The sequence below is a fragment of the Scyliorhinus canicula genome, chromosome 8, assembly GCF_902713615.1.
Source record: "Scyliorhinus canicula chromosome 8, sScyCan1.1, whole genome shotgun sequence".
NCBI classification, from domain to species: domain Eukaryota; kingdom Metazoa; phylum Chordata; class Chondrichthyes; order Carcharhiniformes; family Scyliorhinidae; genus Scyliorhinus; species Scyliorhinus canicula.
The window spans coordinates 117,573,187-117,600,229 of NC_052153.1; the positions used below are offsets into that span (position 1 = coordinate 117,573,187).

The 27,043-nt window shown below is 48.9% G+C and overlaps 1 protein-coding gene and 1 non-coding gene across 5 annotated transcripts in view; one reads left to right on the forward strand and one right to left on the reverse strand.

Moving 5' to 3' along the window:
* fbxl17 (F-box and leucine-rich repeat protein 17) overlaps positions 1-27,043 on the forward strand; it is a 937,144-nt gene that overhangs the window by 119,898 nt on the left and 790,203 nt on the right. The window lies entirely within an intron of this gene.
* Positions 15,167-15,239, reverse strand: trnak-uuu. Its single transcript has one exon. It is a non-coding gene; the product is annotated as a tRNA-Lys (tRNA).

Sequence of the window (27,043 nt, forward strand, 5' to 3'; positions counted from 1 at the left end):
AATAATTATATTGACTGACAAAATTATGACTCACTCCAAGAACAAGGGCAATCCATACAGGACTAGATATGAATTATTTCTCACTGGATTGCTCGATATTTTAAAGTAAACTTAGCATTATAATTAGACAACACAATTGGATTGATGCTCCCAGTGCAGAGATTTGCTGAATGGAACTATCAGTAATTGTGGCGATGTCCAATATGCTCAATTCTTGCCGCATGCTTTTCTGGCTTTAAAATTTACCCAATGGTTCAAAAAACCTTTTAGCAGCTAATTTTCTTGTACTGATTCTGTTGCTTCACTGCAATTGCAGAAATTCTGATTCGTAACAATACAAAACAACTTTTCCTATTATATAATTCTTACTTCATTTGATGACTTGTTTTCTTTGACTTTGTCATATTCAGAGGTGTTTTTACGGGAATTGAACCTGCGCTGCTGCCTTATTCTCCTTTACAAGCCAGCTGTTTAGCCCACTGTGCTAAACCAGCCCCTGGAAACCCAGTCTGGAAACCCATACTAAAACAATGAGATGTATGAATTCCATAAGTGGCTGTGAGTACCCTCACTAAGTCCGTATTTAATTAAGCATTCCCTAGAGATGTGATCCTGTCTGTAGACCAAATACCAAAATGTACTTGATTTGCCACCATCTTAACAACTTCTTTGTGTCAATTTTTACAAGCATTGACCAAAAGTTAATATTATGACATGCCTGATAATTTAATCTCATTGCTGTTTTTAAATTTTGTTTTAGATTATTTCATCCCTTTTGATTGACTTTTTTTGCTTGAATTACTTGCTGATTTATGATATTCTTGCCACCCTCTCCGCTCTGGCTATCTATTTTTATCAAAGTTTTGAAAAGAATCATCACATTCCCGTGGGTGGCACGATGGCACAGTGGTTAGCACTGCTGCCTCACAGCTCCAGGTTCAATTCTGGCCTCGGGTGACTGTCTGTGTTGAGTTTGCACTTTCTCGCCGTGTCTGCGTGGGTTTCCTCCGGTGCTCCGGTTTTCTCTCCAAAGATGTGCAGGTTAGGTGGATTGGCCACGCTAAATTTAACCTCAGTGACCTAGGTTAGATCGGTTACTGAGTTACAGGGATAGGGTTGAATCCTGGAAGTAGGGTGCTCTTTCCAAGGACTGGTGCAGACTCGATGGGCCGAATGGCACTATAAATTTGATGATTCTATGATTCCCAAATGGTCAAATTTTGTATAAAACTCAGTTGAACAATCTTTTTATTTTGAAATGAAAATCGCTTCTTGTCACAAGTAGGCTTCAAATGAAGTTATTGTGAAAAGCCCCTAGTTGCCACATTCCGGCGCCTGTTCGGGGAGGCTGGTACGGGAGTTGAACCTGCGCTGCTGGCCTTGTTCTGCATTACAAGCCAGCTGGTTAGCCCACTATGCTAAATCAGCCCCTATTTTGACCACAAATATACTAAAATAGATGGCAATTCATTTATTTCCTCCTGCTTTTCTCTATCCTGGAGATGACCCAGAGAGGTTGTTGTCAAAGGAGTGGAGCCAAGCAGCTGTCCATCTGGAACAGTTCCAACATAAAATAATTAGCCTCTAATTGACTTCTAAGACCTAAACCTTCAGGCCATGAGCACCTGAGCAGTGGATTTAGCGAGACAGGTTAGCAGAAGAACTGTAAACCATGCCACAGTTCCCGTTTCGCTAATGAACAATGCCACACGAGACTAGTTTATATACATTTAAAAATGTAGTCCCATTCCTTCAGTCTTTGGCATTAGCTTCAATTGTTATCTCCATATGAACAGCGAACTACTGTGATCCTGTGTGTTTGAGATGTAACTCTTCTGTACCAGTGAGGTTCAGCACAGAGATTTATGAATCCAGCACTATTTCATGAGCAGAAGCCAACCATTTGTGCTGAAAGGTTTTGTGCAATTGCTGCAAATATCTGCCTTTTAACACTTGGTGCAGTAAACTTTGTATTATGCGGCACTCTTCCAAACGAATTCTCTTGTAACTGGAATTTCTGACAACTTGGGGGATGATCTATCTGATTGGGGATAGAGTCCTGTAGCGCGAGAGATTAACCGGATGTTTCTGATGCTTGGAGCATCGGGAAACATCCCGCTGTCTAAAGCCCATCCGGGTAGTTATGGGGCCTCAGCGGGGAACTCCCCGATGAGACCGCACTTAACCCCGTTTTCTGCGCTGAGGAACTCCGCTCGCCGGAAATACTCCGAGCAGCGAGAGATCGGGACGCCATTTTTAAATGCCGTTCCCACCTCAAGAGCCCCCAACTTAACCCAAAACATCCCAAAACCCCAACTCACTACAAGGGGAACCCGGCACCCCCGCAACCCCAGGTGACACCCCGACCCATTCACCGTGGCACAAAGTAATGCCAGCTTGGATCCCATGCCTTGATTAGATCTCGAGAATGCATTTAGAGTGAGACGGGCTGTCTCACTCTAATATACAGATTTGCCAGAAAGTGATCCCACCCATGATTGGTTGCGAGGTCTTGCAAGATCTAATGTGATCTTGCGGGTTGTAGCGAGCTGGGTAGATCCTGGAAGTGGGATCTCTTCGGAAGTGGCCAGCGTTGCGCTGCGTTGCAACGTGATCGGTAGATCCCGCCCTTTATCTTTTTAAAACCCAATCGCTTTCAGTGTTCAGACAATGAATTAGATTTTAAAAACTACTGATAATAATAGATTGTAAATTTGCAAAGTTGTTCTTGGGTTGGGTCAGTTTGGATCCTTGTGCTTGAATAAAGATATACCACACCTTGATCTTATGTGTAGAGTAATGCAACCCCATTACTGTTGGGGAGGTGACTATGTACACAGATACACAGAACATACAGTGCAGAAGGAGGCCATTCGGCCCATTGAGTCTGCACCGACCCACTTAAGCCCTCATTTCTACCCTATCCCCATAACCCAGTAACCTCCTCCTAACATTTTTGGACACTAAGGGCAATTTAGCATGGCCAATCTACCTAACCTGCACGCCTTTGGACTGTGGGAGGACACCGGAGCATCCGGAGGAAGCCCACGCATTCACAGGGAGAACATGCAGACTCCGCACAGACAGTGATCCAGCGGGGAATTTAACCTGGGACTCTGGCGCTGTGAAGCCACAGTGCTATCCACGTGTGCTACCGTGCTGCCCACAGGGGAAAGCAGTGGCAGCGAACCTCGTGGTACCATGCCTAGACATGCTTCCAAAGAGGGGAGGAGGACTAATGTCGGAGCAAAAGTGGTAGGGGATTCAATTGAAAGTGGAATAGACAGGCGTTTCTGTGGCGGCTCGTGGAACTTCAGTGTGCGGAAGATAACACCATCACCGCTCTCTCATGTGAGAATCTCCAAGCCATGCTTGATACCTTTGTGGAAGCACACTGAAGAATTGATCACAGCCTTAACCTTAAGAAGACTCAAGTCCTTTACTAACCTGCCCCAGGGGATGATCCGGTCTCCCAAGTGTGGACCATTTCCTCTACCTGGGGAGGCATCTCTCATCTAAGGCTAAGATTGATGCACAGATCCAACATTCGCGAGCAGTGTCTTCGAACGCCTAAGGATGAGAGTCATCAATGACTGCATCATATGTGCTGGTACCAAGATCCTTGTATACACGGCAGTTATCCTACCAACCCTTCTACACGGCTCAGAAATGTGGATTGTGTACAGATGCCACCTCAAGGCACTGGAGAGGTACCATCAACGCTCTCTGAGATTGATTGTCCGCATCTGCTGGGAGGATAGGTGTCTTGAAGGAGCGAAGACCACCAGCATCGAGGGCATGATCTTCCAAAGCTTACTCTGCTGGGCTGGCCACGTGCTTAGGATGCCAGAGTCCTGACTGCCAAAGCAAATCTTATTCACCTAGCTCAACGAAGGATCCCAAATAAAAGGCGGACAAGTGCTTCAAGGATACCCTGAAGGCCGACCTCAAGAAATGCAACATAAATGTCAATGTCTGCTCAGAAGAGACCTATGTGGGGGAATCTCCTGAGTAAATGGACAGAATTTTTCAGGCACATCCGATGACATGAGGAGGCCTGGAAAAGAAGCATGAGAAAGAAATACCCACGATCTCAAGTTCAAGGAGGACCAATCCCACCTCTTAGAAAAACCTGCCAAGTGTGCGATCAGAGATGTGGCTCTCGAATCGGGCTTGTCAGCCATGCAAGGACACACAGAACCCGTAACCAATGACGCAGAGTTTCTTAGGTGGACAATCATACTCAACAGTGAGTGATGCAACATAGATGTCAACGCCTGGGTTATGGTGTTCGAGCCGGAAAGTGGAGCTGAGTCCACAAAAGATCAGCCATGATCTCATTGAATGGCGGAGCAGGCTCGAGGGGCCAGATGGTTTACTGATGCTCCTACTTCTTATGCTCTTATGTTCTTATGATCGTTGAAGGAGACTGAGGATGTGCTGCCTTGCTGGACATGCAGCCTTTTGGGTGAAATGTTAAACCTGCAGGTATAGCTGCTTGTTCAGATGGATGTAAAATATCACCTGGCACTTTTTTTTTGAAGAGGGAGTTTTCTGGGCAACATTTGTCCCTTAAACATCGTTCAAAATAGATGACTTGACCGTTCACCTAATTTGATGTTTCTATTATCTGGATGTATGCAAAGTGGTTACTGCATCCAACTTTAAGAACCAGGAAAAGACTAAAAATAATTTGTTATCTGTGAAATTCTTTGGAATTATTTGAGAACTTTGAATTTGAGTTTTTTGCTGGTTGCAAGAAGAACAAGCAAATTCGTGTCACAATGCTTTAAATTTGTGTGATGTGAAGATGCCGGTGTTGGACTGGGGCGAGCACAGTAAGAAGTCTTACAACACTAGGTTAAAGTCCAACAGGTTTGTTTCAAACACTAGCTTTCGGAGCACTGCTCCTTCCTCAGGTGAATAAAGAGGTATGTTCCAGAAACATATATTTTGACAAATTCAAAGATGCCAGACAATGCTTAGAATGCGAGCATTTGCACGTAATCAAGTCTTTACAGATCCAGATATAGGGGTAACGCCAGGTTAAAGAGGTGTGAATTGTCTCAAACCAGGACAGTTGGTAGGATTTCGCAAGCCCAGGCCAGATGGTGGGGGGTGAATGTAATGCGACATGAATCCCAGATCCCGTTTGAGGCCGCACTCATGTGTGCGGAACTTGGCTATAAGTTTCTGCTCGGCAATTCTGTGTTGTCCCGCGTCCTGAAGGATGTTTGTTGCTTGTGTGCTGTTGATAATTCAAAAGAGCAATTAGCTCCCACCACTACCAAGGACAGAGTTGTAGTCACTTGTACTTCAATGTGTTACATGTTCTTTCAGACAGATTTTATCTTTTCAATTCTGAACTCTACTAGTTTTTATTTTGTTAAATTGTTCCGGTGGGCATAGAAGGACATTTTCACTGCTCACGCCGAAAATTTAGTGACATGCAGTGAATAAGATAATTTTTCCATAAACTATCAGTTGGGAACATTTGTTTTACATTATGTATGGTAAAATTTATGAATGTGTTCATATTTCTTCCAAGCAGAATGGGGAAAACCTTCCTTCAGTTGAAGTAGATTTTTTTTATCTGTCTAGCACTGCACAAGCCAATGCCTGAAACTATTGTTTTGCATGAAAGGCTTACTTGTTTGATTGATGAATGACAGGCACTGCTATACTTTCAAGAAAATCAATTTGCCATATGACAGTACAAGCTCGAAAGAAATCAATGTCTCTTATGAGTGTGCAGCAAATGTTGGACAGAACTGCTTTCAGCTTTGTTATTATAGCCTTGACCTTGATTCCACCGCTACTCAGGTAAATGTTTTATAATGCTTCTTTTAGCAATATAATCTATCAATCACTTTGGGAATATTATATTCCAATTGTCAAATGTAGTGCGCATTGCTAGGAACTGATCAAAATCGAGTTTGATCACAAATGTATATCTTTTTAGTTTTATGTCCTGAAGTTTCTTCAGTATTGTCATTCCTGAAGGAGATGGACTTGTAAATGACCTGTCTGTAAATTCAGCCTCTTGTGCTCAGCTGACCAACATGGAAATTGCAGTACACCATTCAGTTATTTGAGCCTAGGACGTGGCAGTGTCCTCTGATATATATATTTGTTAAGTACATATTTCACATTTCTCTCATTTCTTTCAATTAGCCTTGTATGCTCTTCATCAACCACACTTGAATCTTTTAGCAGAATTTTTAACATTTGACAAAGAGGACGAGCCAATTGCCTGTGTAACTTTAAGATCATTTGCTCCCCCCCCCCATTAATTCTTATCATCTGATGCCGTTAATACTTGTCTGAACGTCAGGTGTTGGATTCTCAGATTTAGAGACTAAGTGCTGACCCCGGCGTGGGAACAGTGGCGTTTTACGACTGAAAAAATGGTGCAAAATGGCCACTGATCCTCCATCTGGTGGGGGGCTAGCAGACACGCAATGTAGAGCCCCCAGCTCTAGCTGCGGATATGGCCGGAGAATTGCCGGGTCTGTCACCGTGCAACATGGCGCCAGTGGACCTGCACTGCCAAATTGTGTCCCCCTTTGGCCAGGCAAGCCACACCTGGACCACCCCCCACCAGTGCCTGCAGCCCTCGCCAAAGCCCACCCTGCCCACAGATCGGCTCACCCCAGACTGAGGCGACGCTGGACTTAGTCTGCAGCCGCCACGCCGAGTTCCCGAAAAAAAATACCACACTTGACCGACGCTGTTGGGAACTAGGCCCCTCGGGGTTGGAGCATCGGGGGGAGGGCCTCGGGTAACGTTCTGAGACCATCCTGACGGCGTGTGGCGTACTCATAGAGTACGCCATTTTGGATGGGTCCGAGCATCGCACAAACGGCGCCGCCCTGATTTTGGCACCAATGTGGGTCTCCGGCTGATCGCCGAACGCGATTTCGGCGCCAGAGAGTGGAGAATCCCACCCCAGGTTTTGCCAAAGGGGTACTATAATGTCCTGACTGGGTAAACTCAGATCCATTGACTTTTCCATAAGTAATTGTTTTATCATGCTCCATTTCATATTTCATTTGTGTCTTTTTCATGGAAAGTTTACTCAACAGAATAGATATCTTATTCGAGACTCATCAGAATTAACAGAATGGCTTGCTCCAGCTATTTTACATGGAATTATAACTCTCTTTTGTGGTTTCAGTACTCTATCATCACACTTTGGGCAAATTTGATTTTCTCCAACCTGAGAAACTCTTACAAGTCTCCCAATTATGCCACAACCCTGGCGGTGTGGCCGACCTCCTATTCAAAAGTATCCGTTGCTAGGCAATCAGAAAGGTGAAGGCCACGACATCGGGCCCCTTCCCCTCCAGAAGCTCCGGCACCTCTGACACCCTGAAGAGAGCTACCAAAGGCTCTGGCTTCATCTCAACCCCTACAATCCTCGATAAGTTCCCAAACACCACCTCTCACAGTTCTCCAAATCCTCACAGCCCAGAACATATGGGCACGGTACGCCGGCCCCCTCCCACACATCTTGCACCCATCCGCTACCTCTGGTAAAAGCCGGGGCCCGAGTCTTGTGGACCTTGTGCACCACCGTAAATTGTATAAGACTTATCCTTTTTGTTTTTAAATTTAAAAAAAATAAATTTAGAGTACCTAATTAATTTTTCCAATTGAGGGGCAATTTAGTGTGGCCAATCCACCTAGCCTGCACATCTTTAGATTGTGGGGGCGAAACACACGCAGGCACGGGGAGAACGTGCAAACTCCACACGGACAGTAACCCAGGGCTGGGATTCGAACCTGGGACCTCTGTGCCGTGAGGCAGCAGGGCTAACCCACTGCGCCACCGTGCTGCCCTCATATAAGACTTATCCTTGCGCAAGAAAAGGTTGAGTTCACTGGACCCATTACTTTGCATCAAAGTCTCCATCCTGTCTCCCTTCCCAACTCCTCTTCCCACTTCCGCTTGATCCTTTTCACAAAGGCCGTGCCCTGCTCTCGCAACCACCCATATATATCCCCAATCCTAAACCCCTACCCCCAATCTGAGAGCAACATTTTCTCCAATAGTATATACTCCAGCACCTGAGGAAACAAAGGCAGTTCCTTGTGCGAAAAGTCCCGTACGTGCCAATATCTAAACTCACTTCCCCTTGGTTGCCTGAACCTCTCCCACAGCTCCTGTAGCCCAGCAAACATCCCCTCCACAAACGTCCCTCTCCCACTCTAACCCCTCCGCCCTCCATCTCCTTTACATCCCATCCATCACCTCTCTTCCCCCTCCCGGCCTAAACCTATGATTCCCACACAATGGAGTCATCACTGACATGCGACCCAGTTTAAAGTGTCTCCTCAGCTGTATCCAAATTATTATAGACGACTCCACCACCGGACTCTTCCCCAGGTGAATGGCAGCAGGGCTGTCACCGGAGCCCTCAAGCTAATACCCTTGCAAGACTCCTCATCTAACCAGACCTAATCTGCCCCCTCTCCTTCCCTCCATCGTCTCACTTTCTTCACATTTTCTGCCCAACAGTAATGCAACAAACTCGAGTGCCAGACCCCCATCCCGCCTCTGCCATTGCAGTCGAGCCCATTTCACCTTCGGCACCTTCCCTCCCCACACAAATTCCGTGATTAACGCATGTACCTTTTGAAAAAACGCCGTGGGGAGGAAAATCAGGAGGGACTGAAACACAAACAGGAATCTTAACAGCATGTTCATCTTCACCCCCTGCATCCTCCCCACCATCCTCCCCACCAATGTCAGGTGCAGCGCATCCCACCTTTTAAAGACCCACTAAACCTTCTCCACTAACCCCGTCAAATTCCACCTATGCATCGTGGCCCACTCATGCGGTACCTGAGTCTCCAGGTACTGGAACTGCCCCCGAGCCACCCTAAATGGCATTGGCCCCACCCCGCCCCGCTGCATTCACCTGGAGAACCTCGCTTTTCCCTACATTCAATTTATAGCCTGAAAGGCTGCAAACCTCACCAGTAAGCTCATGATACTGCTCATGCTTCCTAACGGGTCCGTCACGAACAGTAGCAGGTCATCGGTATACAATGACATTTGGTGCAACCCCCCCCCCCCCCCCCCATAATCCCCCACCACTCAGCCGAGGCTCGAGGTTCCATCGCTTAAGGCTCAATCACCGACACGAACAATAGGAGATAGTGGACAACCCTGCCTTGTACCCCTGTGCCATGGGGGAACATACAGCAACCAAAACCACATCACAAACGTAGGCCCGAACCCAAACCTTCCCTGGATTTCAGACAAATAGCTCCACTCTACCCGGTCAAAGGTCTTCTCTGCGTCCATTGACACAATCATCTCTGGCACTCGCCCACTTTATTTTTCCTACTCTTCCATCTAACTTCACTACTTGAGTGAATTAAGATTATGTCAGGATTCTGACAAAGAATTTCTAATGTGTCACTTAGGGTGGGTTTGGTGGGGTGTACCGCGCCAGCTTTTTGGGTGAGATTCCGACCTGGATTCACCCACACTTAAGTTATTTTTTAGGGCCTTGGAGAGTTTCTTTCTGGTGTAGCCCGCGCTTGGAACTGTTTTCAGCAGCGGGGAGCTGAATATGCCAGCGAGACCGACTCGGAGATCAGGGCACCATTTTGAAAAGGTGACCTGATATCTAAGTGAGCTTGAGGGTCTCCCATACCCCCCAATCATGCACAATGCTACCCTCCTTCCCCGCAGACATCGCCATTGCCCCCCCAAGACATCGCCATTGCCCCCCCCACAAGACATCGCCATTGCCCCCACCCCCCACACATCGCCATTGCCCCCACCCCCACCCCCCCAGACATCGGCATTTCCCCCCCCAGACATAGGCATTGCCCCCCCAGACATCGCCATTGCCCCCCCCCAGACATCGCCATTGCCCCCCCCAGACATCGCCATTGCCCCCACCCCCACCCCCCCCCCAGACATCGGCATTGCCCCCCCCAGACATCGGCATTGCCCCCCCCAGACATCGGCATTGCCCCCCCCAGACATAGGCATTGCCCCCCCCAAACATAGGCATTGCCCCCCCCAGACATCGCCATTGCCCCCCCCAGACATCGCCATTGCCCCCCCCCAGACATCGCCATTGCCCCCCCCACACATCGCCATTGCCCCCCCCAGAAATCGCCATTGCCCCCCCAGACATCGCCATTGCCCCCCCCCCAGACATCGCCATTGCCGCCCCCCCTTCACCCTCCCCCCTTCACCCTCCCCCCTTCACCCTCCCCCCTTCACCCTCCCCCCTTCACCCTCCCCCCTTCACCCTCCCCCCTTCACCCTCCCCCCCTTCACCCTCCCCCCCTTCACCCTCCCCCCTTCACCCTCCCCCTTCACCCTCCCCCCTTCACACTCCCCCCTTCACCCTCCCCCCTTCACCCTCCCCCCCTTCACCCTCCCCCCCTTCACCCTCCCCCCTTCACCCTCCCCCCCTCACACTCCCTCACCCTCCCCCCCTTCACCCTCCCCCCCCTCACCCTCCCCCCTTCACCCTCCCCCCTTCTCCCTCCCCCCTTCTCCCTCCCCCCTTCACCCTCCCCCCCTTCACCCTCCCCCCTTCACCCTCCCCCTTCACCCTCCCCCCCCTTCACCCTCCCCCCCTTCACCCTCCCCCCTTCACCCTCCCCCCTTCACCCTCCCCTCCTCCTTCACCCTCCCCCCTTCACCCTCCCCCCTTCACCCTCCCCCCCTTCACCCTCCCCCCTTCACCCTCCCCCCTTCACCCTCCCCCCCTTCACCCTCCCCCCATTCACCCTCCCCCCCTTCACCCTCCCCCCCTTCACCCTCCCCCCCTTCACCCTCCCCCTTCACCCTCCCCCCCTTCACCCTCCCCCCCTTCACCCTCCCCCCCTTCACCCTCCCCCCCTTCACCCTCCCCCCCTTCACCCTCCCCCCATTCACCCTCCCCCCATTCACCCTCCCCCCATTCACCCTCCCCCCATTCACCCTCCCCCCATTCACCCTCCCCCCTTCACCCTCCCCCATTCACCCTCCCCCCATTCACCCTCCCCCTTTACCCTCCCCCTCCCCCCTCCCCACCTCCCCCCTCCCCCCTCCCCACCTCCCCCCTCCCCCCTCCCCCCCTCCCCCCCTCCCCCCTCCCCCCTCCCCACCTCCCCCCTCCCCCCACTCCCCCTCCCCTCCCCCCCTCCCCTCCCCTCCCCTCCCCTCCCCCTCCCCTCCCCCCCTCCCCTCCCCCTCCCCTCCCCCTCCCCCCTCCCCCCCTCCCCCCTCCCCTCCCCCCTCCCCCTCCCCCTCCACTCCCCCCTCTCCCCTCCCCCTCCCCTCCCCTCCCCCCTCTCCCCTCCCCCTCCCTCCCCCTCCCCCTCCCCCTCCCCTCCCCTCCCCCTCCCCTCCCCCTCCCCTCCCCCTCCCCTCCCCCCTCCCCCCTCCCCCCTCCCCCTCCCCTCCCCCCTCCCCCCTCCCCCCTCCCCCCGTCCCCCGTCCCCCTCCCCCCTCCCCTCCCCCCTCCCCTCCCCCCTCCCCTCCCCCCTCCCCTCCCCCCCTCCCCCCTCCCCTCCCCCCTCCCCTCCCCCCCTCCCCTCCCCCCCCTCCCCTCCCCTCCCCCCTCCCTCCCCCCCCTCCCCCCTCACCCTCCCCCCTTCACCCTCCCCCTTCACCCTCCCCCCTTCACCCTCCCCCCCTTCACCCTCCCCCCTTCACCCTCCCCCCTTCACCCTCCCCCCTTCACCCTCCCCCCTTCACCCTCCCCCTTCACCCTCCCCCCTTTCACCCTCCCCCCTTCACCCTCCCCCCTTCACCCTCCCCCCTTCACCCTCCCCCCTTCACCCTCCCCTCCTCCTTCACCCTCCCCCCCTTCACCCTCCCCCTTCACCCTCCCCCCTTCACCCTTCACCCTCCCCCCTTCACTCTCCCCCCCTTCACCCTCCCCCCTTCACCCTCCCCCTTCACCCTCCCCCTTCACCCTCCCCCTTCAACCCTCCCCCCTTCACCCTCCCCCCTTCACCCTCCCCCCTTCACCCTTCCCCCCCTCCCCCCTCCCCCTCCCCCCTTCCCCCCCTCCCCCCTCCCCCTCCCCCTCCCCCCTCCCCCTCCCCTCCCCCTGCCCCTGCCCCTCCCCTCTGCCCTCCCCTCTGCCCTCCCCTCTGCCCTCCCCTCTGCCCTCCCCTCTGCCCTCCCCCCTCCCCCCTCCCCCTCCCCCCTCCCCCTCCCCCTCCCCTCCCCCCTCCCCCTCCCCCTCCCCCCGTCCCCCTCCCCCTCCCCCCTCCCCCCCTCCCCCTCCCCTCCCCCCTCCCCTCCCCCCTCCCCTCCTCCCCTCCCCCCTCCCCTCCTCCCCTCCCCCTCCCCTCCCCCCTCCCCTCCCCCCTCCCCTCCCCCCTCCCCCCCCCTCACCCCTCTCCTCCCCCCTCCCCCTCCCCCCCCTCCCCTCCCCCCCCTCCCCTCCCTCCCCCCGTCCCCCTCCCCCCCTCCCCCTCCCCCCCTCCCCCCCCTCTCCCCCTCCCCCCCTCCCCTCCCCCTGCCGGCGTTGGACTGGGGTGAGCACAGTAAGAAGTCTTACAACACCAGGTTAAAGTCCAACAGGTGTGTTTCAAACACGAGCTTTCGGAGCACTGCTCCTTCCTCAGGTGAATGGAAAGATATGTTCCAGAAACATTTTATAGACAAAGTCAGAGATGCCAGACAATGCTTGGAATGCGAGCATTTGCAGGTAATCAAATCATCACAGATCCAGAGATAGGGGATGATCCCAGGTTAAAGAGGTGTGAATTGTCTCAAGCCAGGACAGTTGGTAGGATTTTGCAAGTCCAGGTCAGATGGTGGGGGGTGAATGTAATGCGACATGAATCCAAGATACTGGTTGAGGCCGCACCCATGCGTGTGGAACTTAGCTATAAGTTTTTGCTCGGCAATTCTGCGCTGTCGCGTTTCCTGAAGACTGCCTTGGAGAACGCTTACCCGGAGATCAGAGGCTGAATGCCCTTGACTGCTGAAGTGTTCCCTGACTGGAAGGGAACATTCCTGCCTGGTGATTGTTGGGTGCGGTTTTTGCTGTGGCGCGTTGAAACTGTCGACCGATGAGTCAAGCGCCATATCCCGTTCGTACGAGGGCATCTTTCAGCATCTGTAGGTGTCTGTTACGCTCCTCCTCGTCTGAGCAGATCCTGTGTATACGGAGGGCTTGTCCATAAGGGATGGCTTCTTTAATGTGTTTCGGGTGAAAGCTGAAGAAGTGGAGCATCGTGAGGTTATCTGTGGGCTTGCGGTAAAGCGAAGTGCTGAGGTGACCGTCCTTGATGGAGATGAGTGCGTCCAAGAATGCAACTAAATTTGGAGAATAGTCCATGGTGAGTCTGATGGTGGGATGGAATACATGATAAACGGCAGGACCCTGGGAAACACCGAGGATCAGAAGGATCTTGTTTGCACGTACACCGGTCCCTTAAGGTAGCAGAGCAGGTGGATACAGTGGTTAAGAAGGCATCTGATATACTTTCTTTATTAGCCAAGGTATGGAGTTTAAGAGCAGGGAAGTTATGCTGGAACTGTTCTAAATGTTGGTTCAGCCACAGCTGGAGTATTGTGTGCAGTTCTGGAATCCACATTATCGGAGGGATGTGATAGCACTGGAAAGGGTGCAGAGGAGATTTACAATGTTGTTGCTTGGGCTGGAGAGTTTTAGTTATGAAGAGACATTGGATAGACTTTGATTGTTTTCCTTGGAGCAGAGGAGACTGAGAGGAGATATGATTGAGATGTATAAAATTATGTGGACACAAATTGAGTGGACAGGTTGAAATGCTTCCCCTTAGTGGATGGGTCAACGACCAGGACGCATAGATTTAAGGTAAGTGGCAGGAGGTTTAGAGGGGATATGAGGAAAATACTTTTACCCAGAGGGGGGGTGGGAGTTTAGAATTCGCTGATGAAAGGATGGTGGAGACCGACACCCCCGTAACATTTGAGATGTATTTAGATGTACACTTGTAATGCTGGGGCATACAAGGCTGTGGACCAAATGGTGGAAAATGGGATTAGAATGGTTAGGTGGTTGTTTTTGGTGGTGCAGACACGATGGGCTGAAAGACATTTCTGTGCTCTCTGACGACATGAGCATGAAACCATTGTTGATTGTCATTAAAACCCATTTGATGTCCTTAAGGGAAGGAAATCTGCAATCCTTACCTGGTCTAGCCTACATGTCACTCCAGACCCACAACAATGCGATTGACTCTTAAATTCCCTTTGAAATGGTGTACCAAACCACTCAGTTGTATTCAAATGCTACAAAAACACAAAAAAGGAATGAAGCTAGTCAGGCCACCCAGCATCGACCCAGGTACCCGAAATGACAACGGCAATCCCAGTGAAGTTGATCCTGCAACGGCCTCCAGACTAACACCTGAGGGCTTGTGCCAAGGTTTGGAGACTAGTTAAGCAGCAGCCTGACACAGCCATATTCACAGAATCATACCTTACAGACAATGTCCCAGACACCACTATCGCCATTCCTGGGTATGTCCTGTCTCACCGGCAGGACAAACCCAGCAGAGATGACGGCGCAGTGGTATACAGTCGGGAGAAAGTTGCCCTGGGAGTCCTCAACACCGACTTCGAACCCAAAGAAATCTCATGGCTTCAGGTTATACATTGACAAGGAAACCTCCTGCTGATTTATACGTGTCGTACACCATCAGTTGATGAATCAGACTCCTCCATGCTGAACACCACCAGAAGGTGACTCCTCAGATAATGATGTAGTCCATGTCTAAATGCAGCAAGATCTGGACACTATCCAGGCTTGGGTTGACGAATGACAAATTACATTCCCCCCCCGGGCAAAAATCATGTCAGCATCTACAATACACAAGTCAGGAATGCAATAGAATATCTTCACTTGCCTGGATGAGTGCAGCTCCAACAGCACTCAAGTAGCTCGTCACCATCCAGGGCAAAGAAGCCCTCTTGAATGTTACCTCTTCATCAGACATTCAATCCCTCCACTACCATGAAAATGAAAATCGCTTATTGTCACAAGTTTGCTTCAATGAAGTTACTGTGAAAAGCCCCTAGTCACCACATTCCGGCGCCTGTTCGGGGAGGCTGGTACGGGAATTGAACTGTGCTGCGGGCCTGCTTGGTCTGCTTTAAAAGCCAGCAATTTAGCCCAGTGTGCTAAACCAGCCCCTAAATCAAAGCCCTGAGAGGGACTTGAACCCTGGGCCCTCGGATTAAAAGTCTGATGCTCTACCGACTGAGCTACCAGGACCCAACAAATAGTGGCAGCCGTGTGTACCATCTACAAGATGCACTGCAGTAAGTGACCAAAGTTCTTTACACAGCACCTTCCAAACCCATGACCACTGCCATCTAGAAGAACAAGAGTAACAGATACCCTGGAACCCCACCACCTGCAGGTTCCCCTCCAAGTCACTCACCATCCTGACTGAGAAATATATCGCTGTTCCTTCACTGTCTTTGGGTCAAAACCCTGGAACTTTCTCCCGAACAGAACATTGGCCTTAATTTTGTGCTCTGGTCTTGGAGTGAGACTTGAACCTCCAGCCTTCTGTCTCAGAGATGAAAGTGCTACCCCTGAACCACAGCTGACAAGTCCATTGTGTGGCAGTTGAATCAAGAAGGTCTTTATTGACACTCTTGCACCACATCTTCAGTGTTCAAGGACCACCAAGATATGTTGAGCTGTAAGCTCTGAATGTATCATACTGATGTTGATAGCTTTCCGCAACATAATGCCAGGGCCTGTTTAGATGGGCATCTAGTTAAATAAACTTCACTCAGCTTCACAGAAGTAACTTTTTGACTGTGTTCCCCTGGCAGGAACCGTGCCCGTTTTGAGTAAATACCGCAAATTCAGGTGTGGATTTTGGTTGCGTTCCCAATAATTAAATGGTTCGAGATTGTTCACACCATGGATCTGAATTTCCGTAGACAAGTGAATGCTTATGACCTGCAAGGCTCCCTGTCTGGAGCAACAAGTGGGAAAATTAATTAGGGTGACATTTTGAACCTGACATCTGCGCAAAATTCTATTTGGATCAGTGTCAGTTGTACATCAAAAATAATCCTGACTTTTATTAAGTCGTACTATCTGTTGGTTGGAAACACATAACTAAGATTAAAGGAGCATTCCAGCTTGTTATGAATTGAAGGCGCATAATAAGCTGCTTGTGCTCACATGGGGTTTTAGCCTAAACAAGTATTACAGTGTGTTTGAGCAAAAATCTGACTTTATACTGAGAAGAGTCTTATTTTTAATTTGAATCACTGTGCAGCACTTGATTTTCATTTTAGGGTTTGACACATCAGCCACCTGTCGCCTTTGCGCTGCCTCATTCTAGTTGACATTAAAAAAAATATCCCAAACGCTATTCGACCCGATTTATGTATAATCCGGCGGGATACGGAAAATTGCAGACAACTGGGTTTTTAACAGGCTTGTTGATTAGATTTTAAAAATTACAGGCAGACTACTGATTTCAGCATACACTTGTCGTCTATCATTTGAGCCCTGATGTTGGGTTATGTTGGTCGTTCTGGGTGAGTGTGCTTAACACTCAATTTGGCTCTGTTTCTTTACTTAGCTCTGGAGTCGCCAGGTATCATTAAGATACCGCCACAAGTTCAAGGTGAAGTTCAAAGCAATAAAACCATACACCAATTAGTAAGTTCAAACAACTGAGTTTATTATAATACAATTATAATAACTACCCATGCACACGCTAAAAGGATTAAACTTATTCCTACCGCTAAATAAACTAATACTTATCTCGAAGGAACTGCCGGGTCAGGGAACAAGGCCTCTTGCTCTGCTCTGGTCTGCAGACTTCAGGTTGGTATAAGTTAAAAGGGGTCAGGAGTGTCTATCTCTGGTAGCGATCGTTGTGAGGCACTTACTTGCTGGCGGCTGCTGTCCGAACCCCCTCCTCTCTCTCGTTCAAGGTCTTCTTGGCAAAAGCTGGTCGAGGTGCTGGTCCACGGAGGAGTGCTGGTCAAAGAGAGAGGAGGGCTGGACGAGAAGGCTGAACCATGTGTGGGACCTGTCTTTTATAGGTCCCAGGGATCCGCGCCCCTTTGGGCGGACTCCCTTACCTGCTTGGAATCGATTGGATCTTTTCCCAATCGATATGTTTGAATCCCCCCAATACTGAGGCTGTTCCTTAGCTACTGGGCAGGCCTTCAGGCTCTTTGTTTTCGAACCTTGCTGGTGCCTGAGTGTCTGGTATCCTTTACAATGTTGCAGTTACTTCCCCATTTGTGTCCATTGTCTCTGGAATCGTTCCATTAACATGCTAATTATCCCGGTGATTGCCTCATTAGTATGCGGAACGTTCGTTTCGGTGCTGTCTGCTTTCTTAGCAGACAGAATCCACACCTGCTAGGTGCAGCCTGCTGGGGCTGCAAACATTGTCCATTTTATCCTATATGCTTTGCGTTCTTCCATTTTGTATTCAGGGAATGGCCAACTTCGGTGGCTACAGTTGATGACCCAATATCGTGCTGGATTTTACGCAAGTGTGGGCAGTGTGCCCAATTTCCGAATGTAAAATTCACTCCATGTGTCCATTCTGAAACCATGAAACAAAGACAGAGTAAAGGAAATGTTCTTTGGTGAGCAGCATGTGATGAATGATGTTTTCCAGGGATCAGTACTGGGGTTTTAGCTTTATACCATATATACTGATGACTTAGTGGAAGGAATAGGAAATGATATATCCAAGTTAACAGATCATAGAAAGTTAGGCAGCACAGTGAATTGTGTATGTAGATGCGGGAAATTTCCAAGCAGAACATAAGAGCTAGGAGCAGGAGTAGGCCATCTGGCCCCTCGAGCCTGCTCCGCCATTCAGTGAGATCATGACTGATCTTTTTTGGACTCAGCTCCACTTTCCGGCCCGAACACCATAACCCTTAATCCCTTTATTCATCAAAAAACTATCTATCTTTATCTTAAAAACATTTAATGAAGGAGCCTCAACTGCTTCACTGGGCAAGGAATTCCATAGATTCTCAACCCTTTGGGTGAAGAAGTTCCTCCTAAACTCAGTCCTAAATCTACTTCCCCTTATCTATCCTATTTATTCCCATCATAATTTTATACGTTTCTATAAGATCCCCCCTGCATCCTTCTAAATTCCAACGAGTACAGTCCCAGTCCACTCAACCTCGCCTCGTAATCCAACCCCGTCAGCTCTGGCATTAACCTAGTGAATCTGCTCTGCACACCCTCCAGCGCCAGTACGTCCTTTCTCAGGTAAGGAGACCAAAACTGAACACAATACTCCAGGTGTGGCCTCACTAACACCTTATACAATTGCAGCATTATCTCTCTAGTCTTAAACTCCATCCCTCCAGCAATGAAGGACAGAATTCCATTCACTTTCTTAATCACCTATTGCACCTGTAAACCAACTTTTTGCGACTCATGCACTAGCACACCCAGGTCTCTCTGCACAGCGGCATGTTTTAATATTTTATCATTTAAATAATAATCTCTCTTGAAGTGTGAGGTCACCCACTTTGAATCTGAAATACAATAATCGGAGTACTTCATGGCTAGAGAAAAGGGGTTTAGTTGTCTACATAGACAAATCGCTAAAAGATCAAGCACGACGACAAAGTTATTAAAAATGGTCATATGATTGGTTCCTCAACAGAATTATTGTTCAAAAGTGAAGGAGTTATGGTTCTGGAATACTTTGTTCACTGTTTGGTATAATATTTCGGGAAAGATGTATTGGCCTGCGCAAGGGAACAGAACTTCAATTTTAAAAAATGTATTTGTTCATAGAATGTGCCCATCACTGGACAGTCTAACATTTATTGCCCATCCATACTTGCCCTTGAGAAAGTGACAGCCACGATATTTATATACACATACCGACATACAAATTAGGAATAGGCCACTAGGCTCCGTGAGCCTTCTCCGCCATTCAATGAAATCGAGGCTGATCTAATTTTAACCTCAACTTTACATCCCTGCTTGCCCTCAATAACCTTTCACTCCCTTGCTTATGAAAAATCTATTTACTTCTGCTTCAAAGATATTCAAAGATTCTGTCTCAACCAGCTTTTGAAGAAGAGGGTTCCAAAGTCTCACAACCCTCTGAGAGAAAAGTTTTGTCTTAATCTCTGTCATATTTGTGAAGAGTGGCCCCGAGTTCTGGATTCTCCCACAAGCGGAAACTTCCTTTCAATATCCATCCTCAGAAGAGTAAGTTGCCTCTTACTTTTCTAAATTCCAGCGAATATAAATCTGGCCAGTGCAGCCTTTCCTCATAAGACAACCTGCCAATTCCAGGTATTAATTCGATTCCCGGCTGGGTCACTGTCTGTGTGGAGTCTGCACGTCCTCCCCGTGTGTGCGTGGGTTTCCTCCGGGTGCTCCGGTTTCCTCCCACAGTCCAAAGATGTGCGGGTTAGGTGGATTGGCCATGCTAAATTGCCCGTAGTGTAAGGTTAATGGGGGGATTGTTGGGTTATGGGTATACGGGTTACGTGGGTTTAAGTAGGGTGATCATTGTTCGGCACAACATCGCGGGCCGAAGGGCCTGTTCTGTGCTGTACTGTTCTATGTTCTATGTTCTCTGAATTGTTTCTAATGGATTTACATCTTTCCTTAATTAAGGAGACCAATACTGTACTTCAGAGGGGGTCTCACCAATGCCCTGAAGTACAACTGAAGTATAATCTCCCTACTCTTGTATACCATTCCCCTTGCGAAAAATAATAGCATTCTATTAACTTTTCTAATTGCTTGCTGCACCTGCATCATAACTTTTTATGATTCATGCACTCAGATACCACTGCATCGCAGAACTCTGCAATCTCTCATTGTTTAGATAATTTGTCTCTTTTTCTTCATCCTGCCAAAATGGATAACCTCATTTTCCACATGATACTCAGTTTGTCAGATCTTAGCCCCCTCACCTAATTTATTTTGTAGCCTGCTTGTGTTCTAATCAGAACTTAGCATCTTTGTGTCATCTGCAAATTTAGCAATCATACCATGGGTTCCTTCATCCACATCATTTTTATTAATTGTTAGGAATTGAGGCCCCAGCACTGTGGCATATCATTTGTCACATCCTGCTAACTGGAAAATGACCTATTTATGCTTTTCTGTTAGCTATCTAGTCTTCTATCCATGCTATCCCCACACCATGAACTTTTATTTTCTGCAACGACCTAACAGACACCTTCTGGAAATCAATCTCAGTACATTTCATCCATTGGTTCCCTTTATTCATGGCACATGCGACACCTTCAATGAATTCCAATGAATTGGTTCAACATGATTTCCCTTTCACAAACCATGTTGGCTCTGCCTGTAGTCTCCTGCTTTCTGTCTCCCTCCTTTTTTGAATAAAGCAGCTGCATTCGCTATTTTCAAATTAATGAATTTAGTGAATTTTGGAAAATTAAAACCTAGTCATCAACTATCTCACTAGCCTCTTATTTTAAGACCCGGGGACTCATAGAATTTTACAGTGCAGAAGGAGGCCATTCGGCCCATCGAGTCTGCCCCGGCTCTTGGAAAGAGCACCCTACCCAAGGTTAACACCTCTACCCTATCCCCATAACCCAGTAACCCCACCCAACACTAAGGGCAATTTTGGACACTAAGGGCAATTTATCATGACCAATCCACCTAACCTGCACATCTTTGGACTGTGGGAGGAAGCTGGAGCACCCGGAGGAAACCCACGCACACACGGGGAGGATGTGCAGACTCCGCACAGACAGTGACCCAAGCCGGGAATCGAACCTAGGACCCTGGAGCTGTGAAGCGATTGTGCTGTCCACAATGCTACCGTGTTGACTTGCCACTCTGCAGTTCCAACAATTTGCGCAGTACCATTTGTCTGGTGATTGTAATTTTTCTGAGTTCTTTGCTCCCTTATAATTCCTGGGGCTGGATTCTCCGCACCCCGACACCGTAATCGCGTTCGGTGACGGGGGCGGAGAATATAGTTTTACGCATAAAATCGGGACCGCCGTCAGTTCTGCAATTCTCCGACCCCCGAAATCCGGCATACTCGGGGAGTACGCCACGCCGAGTATCCTCCACCTTAGGCCATTGCCTGAGGCCAGCCCTGTCCCTGACCGGCTGAATTCCTGACAGCATGGACCACTCATGGTCCCACCGTCTGTGATACCCATGTGTCAGCTGCGGACTCTGTCCGCGGCTGCCACAGTCGGGGGTGGGCTGATCGTAGGCGGGGGCCTCATTCGGGACTGGGTTTTTTATATGCGGGCGGACCCGGTCTGAGTCGCCTTGGAGCACGACGTGGCCACTGGAGGCCGCCACCTTGCACATGCATGGCCTCTGACCCGGAAGTGCAGGGGGCCGTATCGGCAGCTGGAACTGCAAGCTCCTCGACAGCTTCCCTGTGTTGCTCGTTCTGGTGAGTGTGCTTAACACTCAATTGGCTCTGTTTTATTCCTTAGCTCTAGAGTCGCCAGGTATCCTTATGACACCGCCACGAGGTTCAAGTTCAAATCAATGACTCAATACACCAGTTAGTAAGGTTCAATCAAACACATTTATTATTTACACAGTAAATCGATACTCATGCAACTAATACTAGCGGACTAAACTATTCCTACCACTATAAGCCAATACTTCGATAAGGGAACCCACTGGATCAGGGAACAATGGCCTCTTGTTCTGTCCTGAGACTGCAGGCTTCCCAGTTGGTACGGGCTAAGGGGTCAGGAGTGTCTATTCTCGTAGCGAGCGTTGGTTGGGCACTTACTTGTCGGTGTAGCTGTTGGCCAGGCCTCTCCTTCTCAGGGTCAAGTACTTAGAGAGCTGCTGAAAAGGTGTTCTGCTGGGAGGGCCGGCTAAGAGAGCGAACTGGACTTGGGACCTGACTTTTATAGGTCTCAGGGGATTCGCGCCCTTTTGGGCGGACCCCGAGCGTACTTTCAATCAATTGGATCTCATACCAATCGATTGGTATGAATCCCCCCAATACTGAGGCTGTCCCTCGATCGCGGGCGGTTCTTCCTGGCTTGTTTGTCTCCTTTGTTTCAGACAACGTTGGTGCTGGGAAGTCTGACCTTCTATAGAATGTCCCAAATGTAGCTAATTGTTGTATCCATTGTTCCCGGGGATCGCTTCATTAATATGCAAACTGCTGGTTTCGGTGCTGTCTGCTTTCTTTGCAGGCAGAATACATAGGAAGATTCTGCAACCTGCTTGTCTTTCTTAAAGTGTCCAATTTTCCCTGCGTGCTTTGTAAATCGCCATTTTGGGTCGGGAAGTGACCAACTTCGGTGGCTACACCTGCTAGCCCCCTGCAAGGCTGTGAATCTGTGGCCTTTTGACACCTGTTTTCCTGACGTAAAAGACCACAGTTTTCACGACGGCATCGGGACATAGTCCCAAAAACGGAGTATCCAACCCCTGATCTACAGCTACTTCTGGGATGTCACTTGTATCCTCTATAGTGAAGACCAATGCAAAATACGTCTTCAATTCATCTGCCATCTCTTTATTTTCCATTATTAACTCCCCAGACTTGCTTTCTATCAGACCACTGCTCACTTTGTTAACTCTTTTCTTTTTAAAAGATCTATAGAAACTCGTACTATAGGTATTTATATTTCTAGCTAGCTTTCTCTTGTCCTCTACCTTTTTGCTCCTTTTTATTCTTTAGTCATTCTTTGTTGTTTTTTATATTCTATCCAATCTTTTGATCTGCCACCCATCTTTGTGCAATTAAAGGCATGTTATGACCCTAGTTGATGTTAAAACTGGATGGGAAGATCCCAGAATGGAACGCTAGCTCAAATGACCGTAACTTTTAAAAAATAAAACGTGGAGGAACAGTCACTGGATTTTAACAAGAAAAAAATCAATTATTGAAAATGCAAAATTGGATTTTGATACAGTATGCCTTTACTCCCGCCTTAGCTTAACAATTACAGACAGAATTTAGGATTAACACAAATCACAAAATGCATTGTAATCTACAATGTTCTCATTGTCCCCTTTAAGTTTATAAGGTGACTGTGGGCAAATGCGCTCTCTGCTCTGAACCCCAAGTGAATGTGGATGTCTCCTCGGACAAAAACGCGCTTTAAAATCTTCTCTCATAATTATGCTTTTCCTTAGTGGTTTGCATTCCGAAATCCAGACCAGGTTTTCAAAATTACACTTTTAAACAAATCTTCTGCCCACTTTTAATAGTGAATCCAGACCAGGATTTTACACCCACCTTTTAGGTTTTCTTTGTCTTAACTGCCTTTATACAAACTCCACGATCCAGCCACCGATTTCCAAAATTATTTCAACTCTCTTTCCACAGGCTATAGTAAAATATCACGAACCTGAAAATTACTTCAGACATCGTTCTGGTGTCTCAGCCTTTTTCTCAGCTCCTTCTGTTTTTATTGAAAAGTGATCTGTTCTTGTGCCGTTAACTTCAGACTTCTTGGAAACTAGTTTCCTCAACTAGTTGCACTTCAGATCTCTGCACTTGCTTTCTTGATGATTACTTCATGGTATGTCTTTTCTTCCAATAAAGCTGAGAGATGTTCCCTCTTTAGCCTTTTAAACCAGTTGCTTCTAGCAAAGCTGTGAGAGCTGCCTTCTCCCTCACTACCTATCTCCAAGTGCAATGAAATTAGCCAAATAAAACATAAAAGCTTCTCTACTGTACAAGGCCCCAATTGCTAGAAACATCCAATATCTCTGCTGGCCTATTTATTCTTCAGGCCATAGCCCTCTCTAAGCAGAATAGAAACACAGGGAAGATGGTTGGATTCTTTCTCTTTGAATATGGTCGTTACCTGACTCTTATGTGGTACAAATGTTACTTGCCACTTGTCAGCCTAAACCTGAATATTGTCCAGGACTTGCTGCTTTTCCACACGAATACTTCAGTATCTGAAGATTTGCGAATAGTGTTGAACGTTGTGCAATCTTCACAATGGTGCCAGGCATTGGATGCAAATCTGGCCTTGAATAACTATTTGCATCCTCCTGCTGATGCGCAGGCACAAACCTTGATCATGCCACTGGTGGGGGGCTGGAGCATCGGAAACCCGATCCCGCTTTCTCCCCGTTCCCGTTTTCGTCCCGGCGCGGATTCTCTGCCTCACCGGGAACTCTGCTCCCGGTGGCTTGAAGGGGAGAATTCAACTCCATGGCTCTGTATCCACCCCATCAATTAATTGAATCATTCTAAATATATTCAATTGGTTGTCCTCGGTCTTCTAATTCCAAGAGAATTAAAAGCTATGTCTATGAGGCTTGCCCTCAGAAATTTCTGCCCTGGTACAATTCTTCTATTTCTAATAACCTGTTGGAAATGCATCTCTCCATGACACTATTTTCAGAAGTTTCCTCTTGGCCCAGGGTATTCCTCTCTCCTGCGAGTTCCCCACTGCTATTCAATGACACTTCGTCAATTTTTTTGGGTCCGGGGGTGTTTCTCACCGGTTTAGCTCACAGTTAGAATTTATTTTTAGCACTGGGGAGCTGAACGCCGAGATCGGTCCACCATTTTGAAAGGGTGCTCTGATCTCTAAGTGAGCTGTGGATCCCCCACAATCTCCACCCATGGGCAATGTCGCCTCCCACACACATGGGCACTACCTCACCCCCCCCCCCCCCCACCCCACCCCAAAAGTGAGGACACCCCGCTTTGGGGTCCCTGAGGCCCTCCCTCTTCTGGCCCCCCACACCCACTGATAGGCCCCTCCCATTCCAGGACCCCCACCCATCACACACTCCCCAACCTCCCAGAGGCCCCTACACATACCCTACACACCCCAACCCTTCAAACTCAACCATCCTTTCATGGGCATGCCCTATATTGTGGAATATAATTGATTTCATTATTGTACATACTTCTAAACTTTTGCCTTTCATCTTGGCATGTTTTTTTAATCTGGAAGTTACTGTCTGTTTTTACTTCTGCATTTTTTTGTACTGTTTCTTCACAATTTATTTCAGTGTTTTTATTTCCTTTATGTGCATAAATATTTTATCAACATTGCTTTGTTTGCTCATCCTTCTTTCCTTTTGTGTAATTGGTGTTCTGATGTTCTCAAGCTGGCAGTACAGAGTTCACAGCACTTAAAAGTTTTACTCTGCCTTGCTGTCAGATGCAAGGAATGTTTGTCAGCAGTTGAGCACAGATAGGAAAATGCCTCTGACTAACTGGGCCTTGTATTTGCTGTATTTGCAAAATAAACAAGGGAAATCATGAACTTGTGTTGGAACACCAAATATGTTCAAATAACAACAGAATCTATCACTGATTATTAATTAACACCCTCTGGAAGGAATCCAACCCAATACTCAAGTCTGAAAGGTTCAAGCAGGAACCTCCAGCAGAGGGCAGCAGAGCAGAGCTTCTGATTGGCTGCTCTGGGGAGATTTTCATACGTGCAGTGCGGTCAGCGTAAGTTGAAGGTGTACCTGCACAAGTGACCCGAGGAGTTCGACGGAAGGCAAGCATCCAGCAGAGGGCAGCAGAGCAGAGCTTCTGATTGGCTGTTCCGGGGAGATTTGCATACGTGCAGTGCGGTCAGCGTAAGTTGAAGGTGTACCTGCACAAGTGACCCGAGGAGTTCGACGGAAGGCAAGCATCCAGCAGAGGGCAGCAGAGCAGAGCTTCTGATTGGCTGTTCCGGGGAGATTTGCATACGTGCAGTGCGGTCAGCGTAAGTTGAAGGTGGTTTGTGAAGGGGCTGTTCTCGAGTGACAGCTTTACCCGAAACACTACTTACGTAGTGTCTCCCACTCATCCTCCTCCTCTAACCAAAAAAAAAAGTTCTGTCCGTTGGATTGCTAAACTAACAAGTTTTTTATTTTTAGTTGTCAGTAGTTGAGAAGTTAGTTCAGTGGGAATGGAGGCTAGGGCAGTTGAATGTTCCTCCTGCAGAATGTGGGAGGAAAGGGTCACCTCGAGTGTTCCCTGCTGACTACATCTGTGGGAAGTGCACCCAACTCCAGCTCCTCGAGAACCGCGTTAGGGACCTGGAGCTGGATGAACTTCGGATCATTCGGGAGGCGGAGGGGGTTATTGAGAGGAGTTATAGGGAGGTAGTCACACCTCAGGTAAAAGAAGAAGGTAGATGGGTTACCAGTCAGGGGAGGGAGAGGGAACCGGCAGGCAGTGCAGGGATCCCCTGTGGTCGTTCCCCTCTATAACAAGTATACCGTTTTGGATACTGTTGCGGGGGACGACTTACCAGGGGTAAGCAATGGGGCACAGGTCTCTGGCACAGAGTCTGTCCCTGTTGCTCAGAAGGGAAGGGAGAAGAGGAACAGAGCACTTGTCATTGGGGACTCCATAGTTAGAGGAACAGACAGGAGGTTCTGTGGGAACGAAAGAGACTCACGGTTGGTGTGTTGCCTCCCAGGTGCCAGGGTTCGTGATGTCTCTGATCGTGTTTTTGGGATCCTTAAGTGGGCGGGGGAGCAGCCCCAAGTCGTGGTCCACATAGGTACCAACGACATAGGTAGGAAGAGAGATGGGGATTTGAGACAGAAATTCAGGGAGCTAGGGTGGAAGCTGAGAGCTAGAACAAACAGAGTTGTTATCTCTGGATTGTTACCCGTGCCACGTGCTAGCGAAGTGAGAAATAAGGAGAGAGAGGAGTTGAACACGTGGCTACAGGGATGGTGCAGGAGGGAGGGTTTTGGTTTCCTGGATAATTGGGGCTCATTCTGCGGTAGATGGGACCTCTACAAACAGGATGGTCTTCACCTGAACCAGAGGGGTACCAATATCCTGGGGGGGAGACTTGCTAGTGCTCTTCGGGGGGGTTTAAACTAATTCAGCAGGGGGATGGGAACCTAAATTGTAGTCCCAGTGTACAGGATGTTGAGAGTAGTGAGGTCAGGGATAGGGTTAAAAGTTCGAAAGAGGGCACCGGCAAGCAAGACGCTGGTTTGAAGTGTGTCTACTTCAACGCCAGGAGCATCCGGAATAAGGTGGGTGAGCTTGCAGCATGGGTTGGTACCTGGGATCTCGATGTTGTGGCGATTTCGGAGACATGGGTAGAGCAGGGACAGGAATGGTTGTTGCA